This window comes from Xylocopa sonorina, chromosome 7 (genome assembly GCF_050948175.1).
Source record: "Xylocopa sonorina isolate GNS202 chromosome 7, iyXylSono1_principal, whole genome shotgun sequence".
NCBI lineage: Eukaryota > Metazoa > Arthropoda > Insecta > Hymenoptera > Apidae > Xylocopa > Xylocopa sonorina.
Genome location: NC_135199.1, coordinates 1,312,323 through 1,324,310, shown reverse-complemented (window position 1 = coordinate 1,324,310; position 11,988 = coordinate 1,312,323).

Below are 11,988 nucleotides of genomic sequence, written 5' to 3'. Positions count from 1 at the left end.
GCATTACGAGAAAATTTTGAGAATCCATTTTTAATGTTGTACCTAGTGGTTGACTAGGTTCTCCTCTCCCTGTCGCATCTTTCTACCATTTTTAAGATGTAAAAACCGTGTACCAGCTTCGTCACCATTAAAATTTACGAAATTTACATATTGCAAAATTTTTGCAAAAGTGATGTTAATTACCTTTTGAATCATGGTTGCTCGGGCAATTAATCAGACTGATCTATGATGTGCTGTAATGTACGTGGACTAATAAATTTTTTTTAACATAATGAACAATATAGTATTTGAGCTTACAGTTTTGTTAACAAACTCGCTGCTTAAATTAGTTTGGATGACAATTAATATTTACATGATTTTTCCTTTGATTTATCAGTATAATTTGTTCGTTCTTTTCAACTGTCATATATAATTATCCAATTCTATATGTTCCAAATTCTCCTCTAGAAAGGAATGAGGCAACAGTTTATCTTATCGTTAATGTTTATAATCTGTAAAATTCATTCATGCGTTAATTGTAAACCTTTAGTTAATTATTCGCGTCTGCATTAAGCGCATATGACAAAATATGATTGAACGATTCAACATCACTGATCCCGGCAAGCTTAATAGAAAACGCATGACTACGAAACGGTTAGAGTAAAAGACTGATGCTGGTCGCGGTTCGAGTGGCCCTGGGAGTCCTTCGCCCGCATCACGGCAGGCAATAGGTTGGTGGAGGGCTTGCAGCCGCCCCCCAACTCCCACCCGCGGCGTGAGCGATGCTGCTGTGCATATGCTGCCGAGAGGTACTGCCGGCTCATGATGCGGAATCAGCTCCATCGGGTCCTTGCAGAAGATTAAAGGTTGGGCAGGCGGTTCGGAGCTCCCTGTCGATGACACGAATGGATAGGGAAATAGAAAAGGATACGTAATATAAAGGAGAAAAGGAAAGCCTCGGAAGGAAGCACAGACAGGAAAGGAGAAGCATCAGGAGCCGAAGTAAGAGAACCAAAAGGAAAGAGCAGGATAATGGAAAAGCTGCCAATAAGAATGACGTCTAAATTCTCAAAAAGAAGAATAGGCAGCCACGCGTCAGACGTAATGACAGATATTCTGAGCGAGGATACGGCGAATCTAATGACATAATAGAAAACGTTAAAGGGAAACATCAGGCATATAAAAAGAACTGGCATCGAACACTTGATCGACCTAGTGGCGAACATTACAGAGAAAAATTATGCAAATAAAGGAGTAGGAAGTATTCGAGGATAAGCAACGAGATGAGGAAAAGCAGGAAAAACGACAGAAATATGAAAAGATGATGCAAAAAAATCGAGAGCGGGAGATATAATCCTCGAATTTAACAAGAAAACAGGTATAGAGAACAAAATAAGGGAGATAAAAGGAACTTCCGGAAAAGAATTTGGAGTAAAATATACGAGTGCAGGTATAATGCCCCAACTAAGGTACATATACCCGTTGGATTACCAGAGAAGAAATAAAGGAGGACATAAGACGAACATAGAATGAAATCAAAGGAAAGGTTAGCGGTATAAATGTCAAGTTGTTAACACAAATTTGGAGAGGCAACCAAGTCGCGTTAGTTGAATGTGAACAGGAGTACAGCAATGAGCTGGAGAAGATAAAACGACTCAGAACAGCATTGACTTCTTGTCCCTGCTAAGTGCTACCAAGAGTAGATAGATGCTTCATATGCAATAAACTGGGACATATCGGCAGAAATTGCAAGGAAGTCAAGGATAAAAAGGAAATCTACGGAAGATGTGGATTCCAGAATCACGATGATTGATTGAGTCGCGAACAAACCGAAATGTATTATTTGCAGCGAGGCAGGAAGAAAAAATCCGTACACCAGACACGTTACCGGAGCTTTAATTGTCCGGTCTACAGAAACGCTTTGATAGAAAAGAACAGGAAACGTATATGGAATTGAAAGTTCTACAAACCGATCTGAACAGATGCCGAATCGTGTAAGAAATCATGCAGAAAATGTAAGAATACTGACTGAAAGATGAGAACGGTAAAGCTCCGATACGGATAACCGGTGTTAATCGAAAATGTTGCACATGTGGCACCACGTACTCCTCGACCGGAATCATTCATGCAATGCTCGAAGGAACAAAAGTTATAAGCTGCTACTTTTCGCCTAACAGGAACGGAAAGAAATCGAAGAATATATAAACGAAATTGAGGTTAACATAGAAAAGGTAGAGAAAGCAAACAGAATGATAATCGCAGGAGACCTGATCGAAAAATCGGTAATTTTGGGTAGTAAGGATAACAACCATAGAGAGGAAAAGATCATCAGAATGACTCTAAGAAACGATCTAATAGCGACGAATCCGAAAAAAGAATATACATACTTTAAAAACCGAATCAAATAAAAAATAGACATAATGTTAATAGGAGGTTGCATATATGCTAAGTTGCGTAAAGCACAAGAGTTTGAGATATTTTCAGCGTCGGACTGTTAATACGTACTACATACCTTCCAAAGTACGAGTTACGAGAATAACGAAGAGGGATTTGCAAGCCTCGATGGAAAGAAAGCGAACTGAGGCGATGCAAATAAATGATCGGCTTATACAAAATATATATATAAGCGATCGCGTTTCATAGTGTCTGCGTGTCAAAGCATTACAGTTCTCATGCATCATAGATCGTGATAGCGCATTCCATTTCAACGTTTCAAAGTAGGTAAGATGTAATATGCAATGTAACGCGTAACGTTTATCTGCTGCCATGCTTCAAAAGAATGTGAATCCTAAAGTTTCTTCAAGTGATGTCGCAACTCATTTCAATGAATCATGGTAAATTGCAATGTCCTATGCATTATGTTATATTTGTCTGCATCTAGACTTCAGAAGGATGTGAATCCTACACTTGCTTGCAACAGAATATCGTTTCCAGATCTCTACGTGTCCAAGAAACACATTTCTAATACATCATGCAGTGCGATGTTCCCTCTCATTTCAACGTTTCAAAGCAAAGAATCTTTAATCATCTATCCATAGTATTATGCTTAACTGCTACAGGTCTTCAATAGAATGTGAATTATATAATTCCATTTAACGGCATGGCGCTCCGTAGTGTCTGTCTGGTAAAGCAATAGGGCTAGAATTCTCCATGCAACGCTATGGCATATCCCATTTCATCGTTTCAAAGTAAGTAAGCTGTAATCCCCTATGCATCGCATTATGCTTATCTGCTTCTATGTTTGAAAAGAATGTGATTCTATGGTTGTCTGTGTTGGATTATTTCATATGCCAACGGCGGAACAAACGAGGATCTTGTGTTAAGAAATAGAATCCAGTATATAAACTGTAGAATAGTTCTATCAGTTCGAGTAGGGTTCCCGACTGTTTATACCTAGAGGCCTGAAAGAATAACACGTGCAAACTTTGCGTTGTCAATTCTTCCTTGGTGGGGTGGACCCTAAATTTCCTGTGCAGAGTCCGCAAAATTAGTAGAGCTTTCAAAACGTACGGACGTGCCTTCAAAATTTGAGAATAATGCTAAAGACTGTAAAGAACTCTGGGCTGCTTTTTATTTATTATTGTTACCAATAATTCAATTCTAAAGAACGTGTATTCTACAGATCCATGCAACGGACTGGCGCTTCATAGTGTCTGCGTTTCAAAGCAATGGAGTTCTATTGCTCCATCCTATGCGATTGCACAACTCATTCTACGATTCAAAGTAAGTATGCTGTATTCTTCTATGCATAGTATTATGTTTATCAGCTTTGGCACTTCAAAAGAATGTGAATTGAACCCTGCATACAACAGAATGGCGCTTCATAGTGTCTGAGCGCCAAAGCAGTATAGCACTGTTGCTCCATGCAATGCAATGGCACATCCCATTTCATCATGTCAAAATGAGTTATTTGTATTCTTCTATGCATAGCGTTATAATTACCTTATACTTACCTGTCACTACACTTCAAAAGAATGTTAATTCTACATGTCCATGCAACAAGATGTCCCTTCATACAGTCTGCCTGTTGGTACAGCAGGGTCCTAATGCTCCATGACATGCGGTGGAAAATCTTACTTCAATGTTTCCGAGTAAGTAAGCTGAAACATTCTATGCATAGAATTACGCTTGTCAGCTTTTACACTTCAAAGATATGTGAATTCTGCAGTTTCTGAGCTGTATTGTCTACGCAGAGCATTATGCCTATCTGCTTCTACACTTCAAACAAATGTAAATTCGACTGTACCTTACACCGGACTGGGGTTTCATATTGTCTGCTTATCAAAGCTGTAGTGATCTAATGCTCCACACAATGCGATGGCACATCTGATTTCTACGTTTAGCACGTTGACGCCGGCGAACATCACAGGTGGGTCACACGTGTCTGTTCGGTGAAGCAGTGTCCATCTTCGGTGAGTTACACGCGCGTCTATTACGTGGGCCGGCGTGCATCACGATGGGTCGAACTTATATTTCACAAAGTAAATAGTACAAAGTAGGTTTATTCTTCGATTCTCAGCATTATAAACAGACATTATAATTAATATTTAACAATAATTATATAATTAATATTTAAAACATAACAAATCAATATTATAAACCTAACATAATTATTTAATTTTTTTATTTAATTTTTCAAAACATGTTGGGTAGAGTTCCGGTTGGCCCTTACATCGGTTAAAACAAGTTTTTACTTTTATCGTCTTATTCGTAGCATACTGGCTACCATTTATTCTGGACATACGCCTATAACATTCTTTACATCGTTATCTCGTTTTTCTCGCGCATCCTTGGAACGACCGCAGAAAATATGTATGTTTCTTGGGCACTGCTTCAGTTTCAGATGACGTTTGTTCACTGCGACGATCCCCTGTACTGAGGAGATAATCAATAACTTTTTCGCGGATGTTTAATATTTTCATACCTGTGGTACTCCGTGTTCTATGTATATAACAGACATTGACGAGAGAAATCCCGCATACTAATTCGATAACTATTTTTCTGTACCACTTTACTATTCTGCGTAATCAACTGTGATAAGAAGACATCTGGTCGGATGCTCAAACCCCTTCTTAGCTTTGCTATAAAGGAACACTGTGTCCGACTTTAACTTATTATTACTACCCTGGACAATAACACATTTGTGGTTTTCAGAAGTGGCTAGCATGCATATCCACTCTTATCCAACCACATAAAGATTTAAAGCCGCTCCGATTTTGAAAATACATAAAGCCACTCCCTTGAAGTTTCCGTTTGGCCTGCAGCAAAACAAATTGTGTATTAATTTTTACTGTACCAAATAAATGCTACTTTTTGCAGAAGTTTCTCAGCCAAAGGGACACAAGTATATAAATTATTTACGTATAATACGCGGCTTTCAAATAATAATTCACCCTCCAACGTCATAACTACAGCATGCGCATGTGCTTTCGCTATTCAGGTTGCATTATTTCCGACGTAAATAAGAATGTTATGCGTGTATCCTTCCGGCAGGCATAGTTTACAAAGTTTTATATCATATTTATTCCGCTTTCCAGGGATATATTGGCAAAAACTGTGGCGTCCTCGCCATGGAACCATTATTCCGTCGGTTACAATATTTTTACCGGGCTTAACACGTTGAGTGCCAAGTCAGTCCCCAAGGACTGACAATCGGCTTTTCGCTTGGACAACGTGGATTTTAGGGACTGACAGCGAACTTCTTGTATGATCGACATCGCTGCATGAGACCAGCATTGTAAAGAGTTAAATTATTAATAACAATTAAAAAATTTATGCTAATATTTAATGAAGTATATTAAAACATTTAAAACAAAGATGTGGTTGTGATTTGCACATATTATAGTATGTAGTAACTTTATTTGTATGTAGTAACATTCAACACAATATTTTCGTACTTCACGCGCCTTTCCTTCCTTCTTATGAAATTTGTGAATTCGTCTACTTGTATAGGCCCTAATTGGGGTTTCCTCATGTGAATGTCGTGTGAGAACATTTACCAATTGTTTTCGGAATGTTGTAATTGACATCTTTCTTCCTGTTACATTTTGGAACATATGTAACGCATTCACGACGACAATATTCAAAAGAAGGTCGAATGCCAGTTTTCTATATAATATTAATGACCTTCTAAGTGGACTGCTGTAAGCACCCATTTGATAAGACAGATCAAACACTGTTTTACCTTTATTATAATCAATAATAATTTTTGGTTTGCAGGATACCCCTGTTCTTGTTATTACAGATTTCATTTCGTCAGAATGCTTGACCGAAAGAATTAAAACATCCCTCTTGTCTTTCCATTTCATTATTGTAATTCCTCTACTGTTCTCCTGAGCAATGACTTCTCCGCGTCGCAGTTTGGTTGTCATAACTTTACTTGGATTGCCTCTTCGATTTCGTCGAGGAATTCCAACCAAATGTATGTTTTTTGTTATGAGTTTGTTTGCTAAATACACAGTTATACATTCGTATAACAATTATAAGTGTATAAAGTATGGCCTTTGTGAAACACATTTTCACATAAATTCATGACAACATTTCTGGGAGTTGTATTGTTTTTATCCAATGATTTGCCGGTGTAAATGCAGAGATTATATGTATAATGATTATCACAGCGAAATTTAAGTATTTTTGTGCCATATCTATGTTTTTTTTCCTTAATGCACTGTCTAAATATGATCCGTCCACGGAATGGTATTACCGTCTCGTCAATGCATAATTCTTTTATTAATAATTCAACCGTTGGAAGACGGTTGGATGCATCCACTTTTGTAATGCCGGCAAAATGCAACATTCTCAACAGAATTTGAAATCTGTTTGTACTCATAATTTTCCGCGGGAATGTTTGAATAAAGAATGTATCCTTACACCAATACAGATACAAAGATGGGAGCTTTTCTAATCCCATCCCCAAAACCACTCCAGAAAACCTCTTTATTTCGCCCTTATCTGTTGGCACCCACATTTCAGCACGTTTGGAAGCGATTGTTCTTTGTGTCGCATAAATATTTGTTTGTTCGCTTATATGTTAAAATAGTTTATCCGTCACATAAAGGCCGTAAAAATCTTCCACTGTGCAACAATTTTGCATTTCTTCATGAGCGAGTTTAGCACTATGAAGACTTGAGGAAGGTATAATGTTTGACTGGTTGTCTCGCGGATCAAACCAATCATTTGGATCACTTGTTTTAGTATTACTTAGTGAACTACTAGATGAATTGTCACTATCTGAAGATGGTAGTTGTATTATACGCCGACATTTGCGTGGTACAAGTGGCTCACTCGACGTGTCACTATCTGTTCGTCCTCTCAACATTTTTAGTTGATGGATACCAAAACTTTTTCAAAATAATCACTATAAAACTCAATTCTCTCTGCTGCAATAGGTCTTTATACTTCTGTGACCTTTTTCAGAATGACACTCGCCTTGTATTTGCTCTTTCGCCTCTCTGGCATTCCCATCCCATTATTTTATGTTCATACATTGTATACAAAAGCATTGCTTGTATCATTTCGACAGTCCAAACGAAACGGATGCAGTGTATTAAAGTTATCGTTTGTTTATACCCACTAGACAAGCATTCAGCATCAAGTGCTCACGCGCTGCCGCTTGAGCGAGAAGTGCAGCAAGATCGGCGTTGCACTCAACGTGTTAATAGTATTTTCGAAAGTGTAAAGAATTGCGTTAACAACAATTCTAAGTTTATACAAACGATTTTCAGTCCTAGCCGTGGAAATACTGGTGAAATGAAAAGTATCGATATAAACCGATTGCGATTCACCGCGTTTTTTACTCGATCATTTGTATACATTTCCTTTTAAAACCAATATAATCTAATTTCAGGAAGGGGCGCTACAACCAATATAAGCAGGACACGAATAAAAATGTTCTGTTCGTTCTCCGTCAGAGGCTTCCAGGCCACTTGGTATTTGGAAGAAAAGAAAATTTCAAAGTATACAAGTAGATAAGCATAATGCTATACATGGCATTGCATGGAACTGTAGAATTCACATTCCTTTGAAGTGTAGAAATATATAAGCATAATACTATGCTTAGAAGATTACAACTTACTTGCTTTGAAATGTTGGAATGAAATGTGTCATCGCGATACATGAAGCGTTAGAGCTCTATTTCTTCGATACTTACGTATCCTATGAATCCTACGGTTGCATGTATTGTGAAGACGTGTCGTAGTGTCTGCGTGCCAATACATGAGAGTTCAAATGCTTCATGCAACGCGAGAGCTCATCTTATTTCAACGTTACAAGGTAAGTTATTTGTAATATTCTATGCATTGCATTATACTTATCTGCTTCTGCTCTTGAAAGGAATGTGAGTTCCACAAATTCATGCAACGGGATAGCATCTCTAAGTGTAACGTCGTGCGTAGCCCCTGCCACTCATTCCACACATGAGCCTTCTCGCACTTCCATCATCAATCCCTGAACTCAGGCAACCTGCCGCGCTCGCCTACAGCACCGGCAACCGGCAGCGTTCATGCGCGCACACCTGCACTCGTTCACACACACCAACTTCCGCTGTGTCACTCGAACCGACCGGTATACATGGCTCGTTCACGCCAGTCATCCCTGTTTCAATCTCACCGACGAACACTATTGCCTCACTCACACTAACGATTATGTCTACCTCGTTCGCACCAAAAATGAACACCCTTGTCTACCTCGCACCTCAATGGGGACTCTTCCAATTCAGGAAGCCAATTTTATCAGAACCTGTATTCCACTTTTAAGTCTCTTAAGTATATATATGCGGACTAATGTATTGCTGCATATAAAAATTCATAAATCCAAGTTACACGTTATAAACACACACACATATATATATATATATATATATATATATATATATATATATATATATATATATATATATATATATATATATATATATATATATATATACTACTGTACATATAGTAATATTCTCTGTACCGTTCAGCAGTAAATTCGACTAAGTGTTCGATATCAGTTTTTATACATACCTGATGTTTTCCATTAACGTTTTCTAATATGTCATTAGCTTCGCCGTATCCTTGCCTGATGCGTGGCTGCCTATTCGACTATTTAAAAGTGTAGGCGTTATTCCTATCGTTAACTTTCCCATTATCCTGTACTTACTTCGGCTCCTGATGCTTCCCCTTCCGTGTCTTTGCTTCCTTCCGGGGCTTTCTTTTTCTCCTTTATATACACTTTTCATATTCTTTCCTATTTCCCTATCCTTTTGTGTCATCGACAGGGGGCTCCGAACCGCCTGCCCACCCTTTAATCTTCTGCCAGGGTACGATGGCGCTGATACCAAATCTCGAGCCAGCAGCACGTTCCAGCAGCATATGCCAGCAGCCTCGCTCACGACGGGGGTGAGGGCTGCAGACCCTCCGTCATCCTACTGTCTGCTTGAACTCGTAGGGCCACTCGACTCGCGACCAGCATCTATCATATACTTTAACCGATTCGTAGTCACGCATTTTCCATTAAGCTTGTCGTGATGAGTGATATTGATTCATTCAATCTAAATTAATATTTTCTTTTTAAGTTTCTCGATTTTTTACTTTCTCTCACGATACCGTTTATTTCGTTGTACCTTGCCCTTACGGTATGGGATATAATTTGTTGTTTGATATTACTAGGGTTTCCTCTCAATAAGTGCAATGTTTCCACAGATATTCTTTTTCCTCCTCTTTAGTTACATTATTGTTTGCTTTTATTTATGCTTTCCACCCTCCACATTCCCTTTCTACACCATCCCGGAACCGGCGTTATACGATTACCGTAGGATGAAGCTCCGGTCTCGCTATCCCGAGATCGAGTGTTCTCCCTTGCATCCGTTATTATATATATATATATATATATATATATATATATATATATATATATATATATATATATATATATATATATATATATATATATATATATATATATATATATATATATATATATATATATATATATATATATGTCAAATATTGGAGAATATTTCCTCTTATCCTTTGTATTTTTCGAATTACGTTTTAGGTAGATGTATATTAGAAACGCTTCGAAATATCGGATTTTCGTACGATTTTTTAGTAAAGTTTTGTTCCTTTCCGACTATTCGTTTTCATTTCGCCGAAGGCGCTCCTGTATTCGATGCGGATCCGCTCCAATTGAACCCACCAATCATTACATTAGGTTACGTGAATAAGCGTTCAATTGGAGCGGACCTCTGCCACTCCAAACCTGCGGAAGACTTACTGCATAGCCTCATCTCTGGGAAAGTTTCGAAGGTTACTTCCGTCCCGAGATGGAAGTGTGGTTACGTTAGATTTAGTTAGGTTACGCTAGGTCAGTTAAGGTTGGGTTATGTTTGGGAATGTTTGTTAGGTTGCTCGGTTATGTTGGGATAGATTTAAGAAAGCGTAGGTTTGATTTGTTTGTGTTTAAAAGAGGGAAATTTCGATTGTGTTAGGCTGGATTAGATTTGAGTGAAGGCAGGGTAAGTCAGATTAGGTGTAACTGGGGTTAGCTTAGTTTAACCCTTTTAGCACCGAACGACGATATATCGTCGTTCGGTGGACTTGCCAGAAATACCAACGACGATATATCGTTGCGCCTCCTTATTATACTTATCATAAGAGATCTCTGTCTCAGAATAACATTATAAAATGTTAATATACCATCGATATCAATTTATTCTCCATTCATTTCGCAGTATACTGCTTTTTGAATTTTGTAAATATCACGCCTACTTTCGTTTTTACGAGCATTTTCGCAGACCTCTACAAGTTCGTCGATTTGGCCCGGTATTCTTCGCCTAGGTACGCTCCATTCGCTCGGTGCTAAAAGGGTTAAATTAATTTTGGAGGATGATAGATTAAGTTAAGCCAAGAAAAAGATGGATTATCGATAGTTGGCAATGTCAACCGGCGATAGTTCTTGAATTACCGACTATTGGTAATACCGGCCATTATAATATCATGAGTTATCGACCTCATGCATCACCTACTGTCGATATATCGTGAGTTTTCGACCGCAGGAAACTCCAGTCGTTGATAAGTCTTGAGTTACCTACTATTGGTTACATCACTCGTGTGTGATATCATACGTTATCGGTTGTTGGTACCTCCAGTCATCGATAATTTATGGATTATTAATCACAAGCAACACCAGCAAGAATCACAAAATTATAGTGGGAAGCTGGAAATAATGGGTGATGCAATGTACAGTTTTATTTTGCGAAGACAGTAAATCTGTTACTAATCAGTCTTTAATCGATGAGGCGATATAAAAAAACTGAAGGAATGTCTGATTTTACCCATTATGCGTGTAATCTAGATGTGAATAATTAAATAAAGGTTTACAATTAATATATGAATGTATAATATATATTTTAGTAAAGAAATTAATTTATTTTACAGAATATAAATATTATTGATAAGATAAGTTGATGCCTGATTCCTCCCTAGAGGAGAATTTGGAACAGATAGATTTGGATAATTATATATGACAAGGGAAAAGATCATGCAAATATTAATCGTCATCCAAATTAATTTAAACAGCGAGTTCGTTAACAAAACTGTAAGCTCAAATATTATCTATTGTTCATTATGTTAAAAAAAATTTATTGGTCTTCGTACATTACAGCACGTCATTTATTGCCCAAGCAACCATAATTCAGAAGTTAATTAATATCGCACTTGCAAAAATTTACAATATGTAAATTTCGTAAATTTTAAAGATGACGAAGCCGGTATACGGTTCTTGGATCTCAAAAATGGTAGAAAGATGCGGCAGGGAAAGGAGAACCTAGTCAACCACTAGGTACAACATTAAAAATGGATTCTCAAAATTTTCTCCCAATGCTTTCTCGTAAGAAAAAAATATTTTTTACGTTCAAATTAATTAGAAATGCAAAATAAGTTTACTAGTAATATAATATGTGACGGGTTTTCCCGTTACAATCCGCAAGAAAGGGCTATATAGAACCAATAATAACGGGGTTATACA